This window comes from Phytophthora infestans, genomic scaffold (genome assembly GCF_000142945.1).
Source record: "Phytophthora infestans T30-4 supercont1.96 genomic scaffold, whole genome shotgun sequence".
In the NCBI taxonomy this organism is placed as follows: domain Eukaryota; phylum Oomycota; class Peronosporomycetes; order Peronosporales; family Peronosporaceae; genus Phytophthora; species Phytophthora infestans.
In genome coordinates, this window is record NW_003303663.1 from 269,493 (window position 1) to 286,277 (window position 16,785).

Sequence of the window (16,785 nt, forward strand, 5' to 3'; positions counted from 1 at the left end):
GGGATACTCAAACCGTTTTTACTTTCAGTTGTAATCAAGCGAGGTCTCAAGTGCCCGAACTGGGACTTTTCCGACACGGGAGCGTTCACATACGACCATTCCAGGGCAGGTCCGCACTTCTGTGATAATACGTCCTAGGCTACATTTGAGCTACTGGAAGCGCTAAATATTAAGATACCTCCAATGTCTGACGACCGCGGCCAAAGAATTCGTTGTCGAGACTGTTAGCTGACGATATCGCCTCAGCGGCGGGAGTGAAAGCAAAAACAAGGAAGATGGCACCTGTACCATGGTCGAAGTCACAACTAGCGTTTTAAGGCTCGTCTGCCGATCGAAGATTAGCTCCAACGGATTGAAAGACAGCTATCTGCCAATGGCAAAGGCGTGCCTCGGTATTCTTACGTCGTGTGTTCGCTCTTATGGGGGAGTTTGATTTGATACGGACGAAATTTGAATTGATACGGACCAGTCCCAGAGAAGCAGTAACAAATACAGCAGCTAGCAGGTTCCTTTTACACGAAATTCAGGCGTCCGACGATATACAGAGTGTACTTGCTGCATTTTCCGTAGCGTCGGAGTAAGGCGCACTTGTCATTCGTGGCATTCTCTTCACGATTGACACTGACTTGGCACCGCGACGGCGCACTTCGCCGGCAAAGAACTCAGCGTGTTGCTGTTGTGGTCGGTGCCCACGCAGTTCATGAAGACACCTTCTGTGGATACTACCGTGCAACTCGGTTTTCGAGAGCTCGTTGCAACGTAGGCGACACGTACAGATGAAAGAGAGGCAATCGACAGATTGTATACCAAACTTATGAATCGCAACGGCAGGAGTACAGTGCGGACAACTAGAGCGTGCGACCATCCACTGCTTACATCTGTGAACTTTCAGCTGGAAGCAGCCCGGGATACTTAAACCGTTTTTACTTTCGGTTGTAATCAAGCGAGGTCTCAAGTGCCCGAACTGGGACTTTGCCGAAACGGTAGCGTTCACATACGGCCATTCCAGGGCAGGTCCGCACTTCTGTGATAATACGTCCTAGGCTACATTTGAGCTACTGGAAGCGCTAAATATTAAGATACCTCCAATGTCTGACGACCGCGGCCAAAGAATTCGTTGTCGAGACTGTTAGCTGATGATATGCCTCAGCGGCGGGAGTGAAAGCAAAAACAAGGAAGATGGCACCTGTACCATGGTCGAAGTCACAACTAGCGTTTTAAGGCTCGTCTGCCGATCGAAGATTAGCTCCAACGGATTGAAAGACAGCTATCTGCCAATGGCAAAGGCGTGCCTCGGTATTCTTACGTCGTGTGTTCGCTCTTATGGGGGAGTTTGATTTGATACGGACGAAATTTGAATTGATACGGACCAGTCCCAGAGAAGTAGTAACAAATACAGCAGCTAGCAGGTTCCTTTTACACGAAATTCAGGCGTCCGACGATATACAGAGTGTACTTGCTGCATTTTCCGTAGCGTCGGAGTAAGGCGCACTTGTCATTCGTGGCATTCTCTTCACGATTGACACTGACTTGGCACCGCGACGGCGCACTTCGCCGGCAAAGAACTCAGCGTGTTGCTGTTGTGGTCGGTGCCCACGCAGTTCATGAAGACACCTTCTGTGGATACTACCGTGCAGCTCGGTTTTCGAGAGCTCGTTGCAACGTAGGCGACACGTACAGATGAAAGAGAGGCAATCGACAGATTGTATACCAAACTAATGAATCGCAACGGCACGAGTACAGTGCGGACAACTAGAGCGTGCGACCATCCACTGCTTACATCTGTGAGCTTTCAGCTGGAAGCCGTCCGGGATACTTAAACCGTTTTTACTTCCGGTTGTAATCAAGCGAGGTCTCAAGTGCCCGAACTGGGACTTTGCCGACACGGTAGCGTTCACATACGGCCATTCCAGGGCAGGTCCGCACTTCTGTGATAATACGTCCTAGGCTACATTTGAGCTACTGGAAGCGCTAAATATTAAGATACCTCCAATGTCTGACGACCGCGGCCAAAGAATTCGTTGTCGAGACTGTTAGCTGATGATATCGCCTCAGCGGCGGGAGTGAAAGCAAAAACAAGGAAGATGGCACCTGTACCATGGTCGAAGTCACAACTAGCGTTTTAAGGCTCGTCTACCGATCGGAGAATAGCTCCAACGGATTGAAAGACAGCTATCTGCCAATGGCAAAGGCGTGCCTCGGTATTCTTACGTCGTGTGTTCGCTCTTATGGGGAGTTTGATTTGATACGGACGAAATTTGAATTGATACGGACCAGTCCCAGAGAAGCAGTAACAAATACAGCAGCTAGCAGGGTCTTTTTACACGAAATTCAGGCGTCCGACGATATACAGAGTGTACTTGCTGCATTTTCCGTAGCGTCGGAGTAAGGCGCGCTTGTCATTCGTGGCATTCTCTTCACGATTGACACTGACTTGGCACCGCGACGGCGCACTTCGCCGGCAAAGAACTCAGCGTGTTGCTGCTGTGGTCGGTGCCCACGCAGTTCATGAAGACACCTTCTGTGGATACTACCGTGCAACTCGGTTTTCGAGAGCTCGTTGCAACGTAGGCGACACGTACAGATGAAAGAGAGGCAATCGACAGATTGTATACTAAACTAATGAATCGCAACGGCACGAGTACAGTGCAGACAACAAGAGCGTGCGACCATCCACTGCTTGCATCTGTGAGCTTTCAGCTGGAAGCAGCCCGGGATACTTAAACCGTTTTTACTTTCGGCTGTAATCAAGCGAGGTCTCAAGTGCCCGAACTGGGACTTTTCCGACACGGTAGCGTTCACATACGACCATTCCAGGGCAGGTCCGCACTTCTGTGATAATACGTCCTAGGCTACATTTGAGCTACTGGAAGCGCTAAATATTAAGATACCTCCAATGTCTGACGACCGCGGCCAAAGAATTCGTTGTCGAGACTGTTAGCTGATGATATCGCCTCAGCGGCGGGAGTGAAAGCAAAAACAAGGAAGATGGCACCTGTACCATGGTCAAAGTCACAACTAGCGTTTTAAGGCTCGTCTGCCGATCGAAGATTAGCTCCAACGGATTGAAAGACAGCTATCTGCCAATGGCAAAGGCGTGCCTCGGTATTCTTACGTCGTGTGTTCGCTCTTATGGGGGAGTTTGATTTGATACGGACGAAATTTGAATTGATACGGACCAGTCCCAGAGAAGTAGTAACAAATACAGCAGCTAGCAGGTTCCTTTTACACGAAATTCAGGCGTCCGACGATATACAGAGTGTACTTGCTGCATTTTCCGTAGCGTCGGAGTAAGGCGCGCTTGTCATGCGTGGCATTCTCTCCACGATGGACTCTGACTTGGCACCGCGACGGCGCACTTCGCGGGCAAAGAACTCAGCGTGTTGCTGCTGCGGTCGGTGCCCACGCAGTTCATGAAGACACCTTCTGTGGATACTACCGTGCAACTCGGTTTTCGAGAGCTCGTTGCTACGTAGGCGACACGTACAGATGAAAGAGAGGCAATCGACAGATTGTATACCAAACTAATGAATCGCAACGGCACGAGTACAGTGCGGACAACTAGATCGTGCGACCATCCTCTGCTTACATCTGTGAGCTTTCAGCTGGAAGCCGTCCGGGATACTTAAACCGTTTTTACTTTCGGTTGTAATCAAGCGAGGTCTCAAGTGCCCGAACTGGGACTTTTCCGACACGGTAGCGTTCACATACGACCATTCCAGGGCAGGTCCGCACTTCTGTGATAATACGTCCTAGGCTACATTTGAGCTACTGGAAGCGCTAAATATTAAGATACCTCCAATGTCTGACAACCGCGGCCAAAGAATTCGTTGTCAAGACTGTTAGCTGATGATATCGCCTCAGCGGCGGGAGTGAAAGCAAAAACAAGAAAGATGGCACCTGTACCATGGTCGAAGTCACAACTAGCGTTTTAAGGCTCGTCTGCCGATTGAAGATTAGCTCCAACGGATTGAAAGACAGCTATCTGCCAATGGCAAAGGCGTGCCTCGGTATTCTTACGTCGTGTGTTCGCTCTTATGGGGGAGTTTGATTTAATACGGACGAAATTTGAATTGATACGGACCAGTCCCAGAGAAGCAGTAACAAATACAGTAGCTAGCAGGTTCCTTTTACACGAAATTCAGGCGTCCGACGATATACAGAGTGTACTTGCTGCATTTTCCGTAGCGTCGGAGTAAGGCGCACTTGTCATTCGTGGCATTCTCTTCACGATTGACACTGACTTGGCACCGCGACGGCGCACTTCGCCGGCAAAGATCTCAGCGTGTTGCTGCTGCGGTCGGTGCCCACGCAGTCTATGAAGACACCTTCTGTGGATACTACCGTGCAACTCGGCTTTCGAGAGCTCGTTGCAACGTAGGCGACACGTACAGATGAAAGAGAGGCAATCGACAGATTGTATACCAAACTAATGAATCGCAACGGCACGAGTACAGTGCGGACAACTAGAGCGTGCGACCATCCACTGCTTACATCTGTGCACTTTCATCTGGAAGCAGTCCGGGATACTTAAACCGGTTTTACTTCCGGTTGTAACCAAGCGAGGTCTCAAGTGCCCGAACTGGGACGTTTCCAACACGGTAGCGTTCACATACGACCATTCCAGGGCAGGTCCGCACTTCTGTGAAAATACGTCCTAGGCTACATTTGAGCTACTGGAAGCGCTAAATATTAAGATACCTCCAATGTCTGACGACCGCGGCCAAAGAATTCGTTGTCGAGACTGTTAGCTGATGATATCGCCTCAGCGGCGGGAGTGAGAGCAAAAACAAGGAAGATGGCACCTGTACCATGGTCGAAGTCACAACTAGCGTTTTAAGGCTCGTCTGCCGATCGAAGATTAGCTCCAACGGATTGAAAGACAGCTATCTGCCAATGGCAAAGGCGTGCCTCGGTATTCTTACGTCGTGTGTTCGCTCTTATGGGGGAGTTTGATTTGATACGGACGAAATTTGAATTGATACGGACCAGTCCCAGAGAAGCAGTAACAAATACAGCAGCTAGCAGGTTCCTTTTACACGAAATTCAGGCGTCCGACGATATGTACTTGCTGCATTTGCCGTAGCGTCGGAGTAAGGCGCGCTTGTCATGCGTGGCATTCTCTTCACGATTGACACTGACTTGGCACCGCGACAGCGCACTTCGCCGGCAAAGAACTCAGCGTGTTGCTGCTGTGGTCAGTGCCCACGCAGTTCATGAAGACATCTTCTGTGGATACTACCGGTGCAACTCGGTTTTCGAGAGCTCGTTGCAACGTAGGCGACACGTACAGATGAAAGAGAGGCAATCGACAGATTGTATACCAAACTAACGAATCGCAACGGCACGAGTACAGTGCGGACAACTAGAGCGTGCGACCATCCACTGCTTGCATTTGTGAACCTACAGCTGGAAGTAGTCCGGGATACTTAAACCGTTTTTACTTCCGGTTGTAATCAAGCGAGGTCCCAGCTGCCCGAACTGGGGCTTGTCCGACACGGTGGCGCTCACATACGACCATTCCAGGGCAGGTCCGCACTTCTGGTATAATACGTCATAGGCTACATTGGCGCTACTGGAAGCGCTATATATTAGGATACCTCCAATGGCTGACGACCGCGGCCGGAGAATTCGTTGTCGAGACGGCTAGCTGATGATATCGCCTCAGGGGCGGGAGTGAAAGCAAAAACAAGGATGCACCTGTACCATGGTCGAAGTCGCAGCTAGCGTTTTAAGGCTCGTCTGCCGATCGAAGATTAGCTCCAACGGATTGAAAGACAGCTATCTGTCAATGGCAAAGGCGTGCCTCGGTATTCTTACGTCGTGTGTTCGCTCTTATGGGGAGTTTGATTTGATACGGACGAAATTTGAATTGATACGGACCAGTCCCAGAGAAGCAGTAACAAATACAGCAGCTAGCAGGTTCCTTTTACACGAAATTCAGGCGTCTGACGATATACAGAGTGCACTTGCTGCATTTATCGTAGCGTCGGAGTAAGGCGCACTTGTCATTCGTGGCATTCTCTTCACGATTGACACTGACTTGGCACCGCGACGGCGCACTTCGCCGGCAAAGAACTCAGCGTGTTGCTGCTGTGGTCGGTGCCCACGCAGTTCATGAAGACACCTTCTGTGGATACTACCGTGCAACTCGGTTTTCGAGAGCTCGTTGCAACGTAGGCACGTACAGATGAAAGAGAGGCAATCGACAGATTGTATACCAAACTAATGAATCGCAACGGCACGAGTACAGTGCGGACAACTAGAGCGTGCGACCATCCACTGCTTGCATCTGTGAACTTTCAGCTGGAAGCAGTCCGGGATACTTAAACCGTTTTTACTTCCGGTTGTAATCAAGCGATGTCCCAGCTGCCCGAACTGAGACTTTTCCGACACGGTAGCGTTCACATACGACCATTCCAGGGCAGGTCCGCACTTCTGTGATAATACGTCCTAGGCTACATTTGAGCTACTGGAAGCGTTAAATATTAAGATACCTCCAATGGCTGACGACCGCGGCCGGAGAATTCGTTGTCGAGACTGCTAGTTGATGATATCGCCTCAGGGGCGGGAGTGAAAGCAAAAACAAGGAAGATGGCACCTGCACCATGGTCGAAGTCACAGCTAGTGTTTTAAGGCTCGTCTGCCGATCAAAGATTAGCTCCAACGGATTGAAAGACAGCTATCTGCCAATGGCAAAGGCGTGCCTCGGTATTCTTACGTCGTGTGTTCGCTCTTATGGGGGAGTTTGATTTGATACGGACGAAATTTGAATTGATACGGACCAGTCCCAGAGAAGCAGTAACAAATACAGCAGCTAGCAGGTTCCTTTTACACGAAATTCAGGCGTCCGACGATATACAGAGTGTGCTTGCTGCATTTTCCGTAGCGTCGGAGTAAGGCGCACTTGTCATTCGTGGCATTCTCTCCACGATGGACACTGACTTGGCACCGCGACGGCGCACTTCGCCGGCAAAGAACTCAGCGTGTTGCTGTTGTGGTCGGTGCCCACGCAGTTCATGAAGACACCTTCTGTGGATACTACCGTGCAACTCGGTTTTCGAGAGCTCGTTGCAACGTAGGCGACACGTACAGATGAAAGAGAGGCAATCGACAGATTGTATACTAAACTAATGAATCGCAACGGCAGGAGTACAGTGCGGACAACTAGAGCGTGCGACCATCCACTGCTTACATCTGTGAGCTTTCAGCTGGAAGCCGTCCGGGATACTTAAACCGTTTTTACTTTCGGTTGTAATCAAGCGAGGTCTCAAGTGCCCGAACTGGGACTTTGCCGACACGGTAGCGTTCACATACGGCCATTCCAGGGCAGGTCCGCACTTCTGTGATAATACGTCCTAGGCTACATTTGAGCTACTGGAAGCGCTAAATATTAAGATACCTCCAATGTCTGACGACCGCGGCCAAAGAATTCGTTGTCGAGACTGTTAGCTGATGATATCGCCTCAGCGGCGGGAGTGAAAGCAAAAACAAGGAAGATGGCACCTGTACCATGGTCGAAGTCACAACTAGCGTTTTAAGGCTCGTCTGCCGATCGAAGATTAGCTCCAACGGATTGAAAGACAGCTATCTGCCAATGGCAAAGGCGTGCCTCGGTATTCTTACGTCGTGTGTTCGCTCTTATGGGGGAGTTTGATTTGATACGGACGAAATTTGAATTGATACGGACCAGTCCCAGAGAAGCAGTAACAAATACAGCAGCTAGCAGGTTCCTTTTACACGAAATTCAGGCGTCTGACGATATACAGAGTGTACTTGCTGCATTTATCGTAGCGTCGGAGTAAGGCGCACTTGTCATTCGTGGCATTCTCTTCACGATTGACACTGACTTGGCACCGCGACGGCGGACTTCGCGGGCAAAGAACTCAGCGTGTTGCCGCTGTGGTCGGTGCCCACGCAGTTCATGAAGACACCTTCTGTGGATACTACCGTGCAACTCGGTTTTCGAGAGCTCGTTGCAACGTAGGCGACACGTACAGATGAAAGAGAGGCAATCGACAGATTGTATACCAAACTAATGAATCGCAACGGCACGAGTACAGTGCGGACAACTAGAGCGTGCGACCATCCACTGCTTGCATCTGTGAAATTTCAGCTGGAAGCAGTCCGGGATACTTAAACCGTTTTTACTTCCGGTTGTAATCAAGCGATGTCCCAGCTGCCCGAACTGAGACTTTTCCGACACGGTAGCGTTCACATACGACCATTCCAGGGCAGGTCCGCACTTCTGTGATAATACGTCCTAGGCTACATTTGAGCTACTGGAAGCGCTAAATATTAAGATACCTCCAATGGCTGACGACCGCGGCCGGAGAATTCGTTGTCGAGACTGCTAGTTGATGATATCGCCTCAGCGGCGGGAGTGAAAGCAAAAACAAGGAAGATGGCACCTGCACCATGGTCGAAGTCACAGCTAGTGTTTTAAGGCTCGTCTGCCGATCAAAGATTAGCTCCAACGGATTGAAAGACAGCTATCTGCCAATGGCAAAGGCGTGCCTCGGTATTCTTACGTCGTGTGTTCGCTCTTATGGGGGAGTTTGATTTGATACGGACGAAATTTGAATTGATACGGACCAGTCCCAGAGAAGCAGTAACAAATACAGCAGCTAGCAGGTTCCTTTTACACGAAATTCAGGCGTCTGACGATATACAGAGTGCACTTGCTGCATTTATCGTAGCGTCGGAGTAAGGCGCGCTTGTCATTCGTGGCATTCTCTTCACGATTGACACTGACTTGGCACCGCGACGGCGCACTTCGCTGGCAAAGAACTCAGCGTGTTGCTGCTGTGGTCGGTGCCCACGCAGTTCATGAAGACACCTTCTGTGGATACTACCGTGCAACTCGGTTTTCGAGAGCTCGTTGCAACGTAGGCGACACGTACAGATGAAAGAGAGGCAATCGACAGATTGTATACCAAACTAATGAATCGCAACGGCACGAGTACAGTGCGGACAACTAGAGCGTGCGACCATCCACTGCTTGCATCTGTGAACTTTCAGCTGGAAGCAGTCCGGGATACTTAAACCGTTTTTACTTTCGGTTGTAATCAAGCGAGGTCTCAAGTGCCCGAACTGGGACCGTTCCGACACGGTAGCGTTCACATACGACCCTTCCAGGGCAGGTCCGCACTTCTGTGATAATACGTCCTAGGCTACATTTGAGCTACTGGAAGCGCTAAATATTAAGATACCTCCAATGTCTGACGACCGCGGCCAAAGAATTCGTTGTCGAGACTGTTAGCTGATGATATCGCCTCAGCGGCGGGTGTGAAAGCAAAAACAAGAAAGATGGCACCTGTACCATGGTCGAAGTCACAACTAGCGTTTTACGGCTCGTCTGCCGATCGAAGATTAGCTCCAACGGATTGAAAGACAGCTATCTGCCAATGGCAAAGGCGTGCCTCGGTATTCTTACGTCTGTGTGTTCGCTCTTATGGGGAGTTTGATTTGATACGGACGAAATTTGAATTGATACGGACCAGTCCCAGAGAAGCAGTAGCAAATACAGTAGCTAGCAGGTTCCTTTTACACGAAATTCAGGCGTCTGACGATATACAGAGTGCACTTGCTGCATATTCCGTAGCGTCGGAGTAAGGCGGGCTTGTCATTCGTGGCATTCTCTTCACGATTGACACTGACTTGGCACCGCGACAGCGCACTTCGCCGGCAAAGAACTCAGCGTGTTGCTGCTGTGGTCGGTGCCCACGCAGTTCATGAAGACGCCTTCTGTGGATACTACCGTGCAACTCGGTTTTCGAGAGCTCGTTGCAACGTAGGCGACACGTACAGATGAAAGAGAGGCAATCGACAGATTGTATACCAAACTAATGAATCGCAACGGCACGAGTACAGTGCGGACAACTAGAGCGTGCGACCATCCACTGCTTGCATCTGTGAACTTTCAGCTGGAAGCAGCCCGGGATACTTAAACCGTTTTTACTTTCGGTTGTAATCAAGCGAGGTCTCAAGTGCCCGAACTGGGACTTTTCCGACACGGTAGCGTTCACATACGACCATTCCAGGGCAGGTCCGCACTTCTGTGATAATACGTCCTAGGCTACATTTGAGCTACTGGAAGCGCTAAATATTAAGATACCTCCAATGGCTGACGACCGCGGCCGGAGAATTCGTTGTCGAGACTGCTAGTTGATGATATCGCCTCAGGGGCGGGAGTGAAAGCAAAAACAAGGAAGATGGCACCTGCACCATGGTCGAAGTCACAGCTAGTGTTTTAAGGCTCGTCTGCCGATCAAAGATTAGCTCCAACGGATTGAAAGACAGCTATCTGCCAATGGCAAAGGCGTGCCTCGGTATTCTTACGTCGTGTGTTCGCTCTTATGGGGGAGTTTGATTTGATACGGACGAAATTTGAATTGATACGGACCAGTCCCAGAGAAGCAGTAACAAATACAGCAGCTAGCAGGTTCCTTTTACACGAAATTCAGGCGTCCGACGATATACAGAGTGCACTTGCTGCATTTTCCGTAGCGTCGGAGTAAGGCGCGCTTGTCATTCGTGGCATTCTCTTCACGATTGACACTGACTTGGCACCGCGACGGCGCACTTCGCTGGCAAAGAACTCAGCGTGTTGCTGCTGTGGTCGGTGCCCACGCAGTTCATGAAGACACCTTCTGTGGATACTACCGTGCAACTCGGTTTTCGAGAGCTCGTTGCAACGTAGGCGACACGTACAGATGAAAGAGAGGCAATCGACAGATTGTATACCAAACTAATGAATCGCAACGGCACGAGTACAGTGCGGACAACTAGAGCGTGCGACCATCCACTGCTTACATCTGTGAACTTTCAGCTGGAAGCCGTCCGGGATACTTATACCGTTTTTACTTCCGGTTGTAATCAAGCGAGGTCTCAAGTGCCCGAACTGGGACCGTTCCGACACGTTAGCGTTCACATACGGCCATTTCAGGGCAGGTCCGCACTTCTGTAAAAATACGTCCTAGGCTACATTTGAGCTACTGGAAGCGCTAAATATTAAGATACCTCCAATGTCTGACGACCGCGGCCAAAGAATTCGTTGTCGAGACTGTTAGCTGATGATATCGCCTCAGCGGCGGGTGTGAAAGCAAAAACAAGAAAGATGGCACCTGTACCATGGTCGAAGTCACAACTAGCGTTTTACGGCTCGTCTGCCGATCGAAGATTAGCTCCAACGGATTGAAAGACAGCTATCTGCCAATGGCAAAGGCGTGCCTCGGTATTCTTACGTCGTGTGTTCGCTCTTATGGGGAGTTTGATTTGATACGGACGAAATTTGAATTGATACGGACCAGTCCCAGAGAAGCAGTAACAAATACAGCAGCTAGCAGGTTCCTTTTACACGAAATTCAGGCGTCTGACGATATACAGAGTGCACTTGCTGCATTTATCGTAGCGTCGGAGTAAGGCGCACTTATCATTCGTGGCATTCTCTTCACGATTGACACTGACTTGGCACCGCGACAGCGCACTTTGCCGGCAAAGAACTCAGCGTGTTGCTGCTGTGGTCGGTGCCCACGCAGTTCATGAAGACACCTTCTGTGGATACTACCGTGCAACTCGGTTTTCGAGAGCTCGTTGCAACGTAGGCGACACGTACAGATGAAAGAGAGGCAATCGACAGATTGTATACCAAACTAATGAATTGCAACGGCACGAGTACAGTGCGGACAACTAGAGCGTGCGACCATCCACTGCTTACATCTGTGAACTTTCAGCTGGAAGCAGCCCGGGATACTTAAACCGTTTTTACTTCCGGTTGTAATCAAGCGAGGTCTCAAGTGCCCGAACTGGGACTTTTCCGACACGGTAGCGTTCACATACGACCATTCCAGGGCAGGTCCGCACTTCTGTGATAATACGTCCTAGGCTACATTTGAGCTACTGGAAGCGCTAAATATTAAGATACCTCCAATGGCTGACGACCGCGGCCGGAGAATTCGTTGTCGAGACTGCTAGTTGATGATATCGCCTCAGGGGCGGGAGTGAAAGCAAAAACAAGGAAGATGGCACCTGCACCATGGTCGAAGTCACAGCTAGTGTTTTAAGGCTCGTCTGCCGATCAAAGATTAGCTCCAACGGATTGAAAGACAGCTATCTGCCAATGGCAAAGGCGTGCCTCGGTATTCTTACGTCGTGTGTTCGCTCTTATGGGGGAGTTTGATTTGATACGGACGAAATTTGAATTGATACGGACCAGTCCCAGAGAAGCAGTAAAAAATACAGCAGCTAGCAGGTTCCTTTTACACGAAATTCAGGCGTCCGACGATATACAGAGTGTACTTGCTGCATTTTCCGTAGCGTCGGAGTAAGGCGCGCTTGTCATTCGTGGCATTCTCTTCACGATTGACACTGACTTGGCACCGCGACGGCGCACTTCGCTGGCAAAGAACTCAGCGTGTTGCTGCTGTGGTCGGTGCCCACGCAGTTCATGAAGACGCCTTCTGTGGATACTACCGTGCAACTCGGTTTTCGAGAGCTCGTTGCAGCGTAGGCGACACGTACAGATGAAAGAGAGGCAATCGACAGATTGTATACCAAACTAATGAATCGCAACGGCACGAGTACAGTGCGGACAACTAGAGCGTGCGACCATCCACTGCTTACATCTGTGAACTTTCAGCTGGAAGCCGTCCGGGATACTTATACCGTTTTTACTTCCGGTTGTAATCAAGCGAGGTCTCAAGTGCCCGAACTGGGACCGTTCCGACACGGTAGCGCTCACATACGACCATTTCAGGGCAGGTCCGCACTTCTGTGATAATACGTCCTAGGCTACATTTGAGCTACTGGAAGCGCTAAATATTAAGATACCTCCAATGTCTGACGACCGCGGCCAAAGAATTCGTTGTCGAGACTGTTAGCTGATGATATCGCCTCAGCGGCGGGAGTGAAAGCAAAAACAAGGAAGATGGCACCTGTACCATGGTCGAAGTCACAACTAGCGTCTTAAGGCTCGTCTGCCGATCGAAGATTAGCTCCAACGGATTGAAAGACAGCTATCTGCCAATGGCAAAGGCGTGCCTCGGTATTCATACGTCGTGTGTTCGCTCTTATGGGGGAGTTTGATTTGATACGGACGAAATTTGAATTGATACGGACCAGTCCCAGAGAAGCAGTAACAAATACAGCAGCTAGCAGGTTCCTTTTACACGAGAAGCAGTAACAAATACAGCAGCTAGCAGGTTCCTTTTACACGACGTTATACAGAGTGTACTTGCTGCATTTTCCGTAGCGTCGGAGTAAGGCGCGCTTGTCATTCGTAGCATTCTCTTCACGATTGACACTGACTTGGCACCGCGACAGCGCACTTCGCCGGCAAAGAACTCAGCGTGTTGCTGCTGTGGTCGGTGCCCACGCAGTTCATGAAGACACCTTCTGTGGACACTACCGTGCAACTCGGCTTTCGAGAGCTCGTTGCAACGTAGGCGACACGTACAGATGAAAGAGAGGCAATCGACAGATTGTATACCAAACTAATGAATCGCAACGGCACGAGTACAGTGCGGACAACTAGAGCGTGCGACCATCCACTGCTTACATCTGTGAACTTTCATCTGGAAGCAGTCCGGGATACTTAAACCGTTTTTACTTCCGGTTGTAATCAAGCGAGGTCTCAAGTGCCCGAACTGGGACCGTTCCGACACGGTAGCGCTCACATACGACCATTTCAGGGCAGGTCCGCACTTCTGTGAAAATACGTCCTAGGCTACATTTGAGCTACTGGAAGCGCTAAATATTAAGATACCTCCAATGTCTGACGACCGCGGCCAAAGAATTCGTTGTCGAGACTGTTAGCTGATGATATCGCCTCAGCGGCGGGTGTGAAAGCAAAAACAAGAAAGATGGCACCTGTACCATGGTCGAAGTCACAACTAGCGTTTTACGGCTCGTCTGCCGATCGAAGATTAGCTCCAACGGATTGAAAGACAGCTATCTGCCAATGGCAAAGGCGTGCCTCGGTATTCTTACGTCGTGTGTTCGCTCTTATGGGGAGTTTGATTTGATACGGACGAAATTTGAATTGATACGGACCAGTCCCAGAGAAGCAGTAACAAATACAGCAGCTAGCAGGTTCCTTTTACACGAAATTCAGGCGTCTGACGATATACAGAGTGCACTTGCTGCATTTATCGTAGCGTCGGAGTAAGGCGCACTTATCATTCGTGGCATTCTCTTCACGATTGACACTGACTTGGCACCGCGACAGCGCACTTTGCCGGCAAAGAACTCAGCGTGTTGCTGCTGTGGTCGGTGCCCACGCAGTTCATGAAGACACCTTCTGTAGATACTACCGTGCAACTCGGTTTTCGAGAGCTCGTTGCAACGTAGGCGACACGTACAGATGAAAGAGAGGCAATCGACAGATTGTATACCAAACTAATGAATCGCAACGGCACGAGTACAGTGCGGACAACTAGAGCGTGCGACCATCCACTGCTTGCATCTGTGAACTTTCAGCTGGAAGCAGTCCGGGATACGTAAACCGTTTTTACTTTCGGTTGTAATCAAGCGAGGTCCCAAGTGCCCGAACTGGGACTTTTCCGACACGGTAGCGTTCACATACGACCATTCCAGGGCAGGTCCGCACTTCTGTGATAATACGTCCTAGGCTACATTTGAGCTACTGGAAGCGCTAAATATTAAGATGCCTCCAATGTCTGACGACCGCGGCCAAAGAATTCGTTGTCGAGACTGTTAGCTGATGATATCGCCTCAGCGGCGGGAGTGAAAGCAAAAACAAGGAAGATGGCACCTGTACCATGGTCGAAGTCACAACTAGCGTTTTAAGGCTCGTCTACCGATCGAAGATTAGCTCCAACGGATTGAAAGACAGCTATCTGCCAATGGCAAAGGCGTGCCTCGGTATTCATACGTCGTGTGTTCGCTCTTATGGGGGAGTTTGATTTGATACGGACAAAATTTGAATTGATACGGACCAGTCCCAGAGAAGCAGTAACAAATACAGCAGCTAGCAGGCTCCTTTTACACGAAATTCAGGCGTCCGACGATATACAGAGTGTACTTGCTGCATTTTCCGTAGCGTCGGAGTAAGGCGCGCTTGTCATTCGTGGCATTCTCTTCACGATTGACACTGACTTGGCACCGCGACGGCGCACTACGCTGGCAAAGAACTCAGCGTGTTGCTGCTGTGGTCGGTGCCCACGCAGTTCATGAAGACGCCTTCTGTGGATACTACCGTGCAACTCGGTTTTCGAGAGCTCGTTGCAACGTAGGCGACACGTACAGATGAAAGAGAGGCAATCGACAGATTGTATACCAAACTAATGAATCGCAACGGCACGAGTACAGTGCGGACAGCTAGAGCGTGCGACCATCCACTGCTTACATCTGTAAACTTTCAGCTGGAAGCAGCCCGGGATACTTAAACCGGTTTTACTTCCGGTTGTAATCAAGCGAGGTCTCAAGTGCCCGAACTGGGACTTTTCCGACACGGTAGCGTTCACATACGGCCATTCCAGTGCAGGTCCGCACTTCTGTGATAATACGTCCTAGGCTACATTTGAGCTACTGGAAGCGCTAAATATTAAGATACCTTCAATGTGTGACGCCCGCGGCCAAGGAATTCGTTGTCGAGACTGTTAGCTGATGATATCGCCTCAGCGGCGGGAGTGACAGCAAAAACAAGGAAGATGGCACCTGTACCATGGTCGAAGTCACAACTAGCGTTTTAAGGCTCGTCTACCGATCGAAGATTAGCTCCAACGGAGTAAGGCGCGCTTGTCATTCGTGGCATTCTCTTCACGATTGACACTGACTTGGCACCGCGACGGCGCACTACGCTGGCAAAGAACTCAGCGTGTTGCTGCTGTGGTCGGTGCCCACGCAGTTCATGAAGACACCTTCTGTGGATACTACCGTGCAACTCGGTTCTCGAGAGCTCGTTGCAACGTAGGCGACACGTACAGATGAAAGAGAGGCAATCGACAGATTGTATACCAAACTAATGAATCGCAACGGCACGAGTACAGTGCGGACAACTAGAGCGTGCGACCATCCACTGCTTACATCTGTGAGCTTTCATCTGGAAGCAGTCCGGGATACTTAAACCGGTTTTACTTCCGGTTGTAATCAAGCGAGGTCTCAAGTGCCCGAACTGGGACCGTTCCGACACGGTAGCGCTCACATACGACCATTTCAGGGCAGGTCCGCACTTCTGTGATAATACGTCCTAGGCTACATTTGAGCTACTGGAAGCGCTAAATATTAAGATACCTCCAATGTCTGACGACCGCGGCCAAAGAATTCGTTGTCGAGACTGTTAGCTGATGATATCGCCTCAGCGGCGGGAGTGAAAGCAAAAACAAGGAAGATGGCACCTGTACCATGGTCGAAGTCACAACTAGCGTCTTAAGGCTCGTCTGCCGATCGAAGATTAGCTCCAACGGATTGAAAGACAGCTATCTGCCAATGGCAAAGGCGTGCCTCGGTATTCTTACGTCGTGTGTTCGCTCTTATGGGGGAGTTTGATTTGATATGGACGAAATTTGAATTGATACGGACCAGTCCCAGAGAAGCAGTAACAAATACAGCAGCTAGCAGGTTCCTTTTACACGAAATTCAGGCGTCCGACGATATACAGAGTGTACTTGCTGCATTTTCCGTAGCGTCGGAGTAAGGCGCACTTGTCATTCGTGGCATTCTCTTCACGATTGACACTGACTTGGCACCGCGACGGCGCACTTCGCCGGCAAAGAACTCAGCGTGTTGCTGCTGTGATCGGTGCCCACGCAGTTCATGAAGACA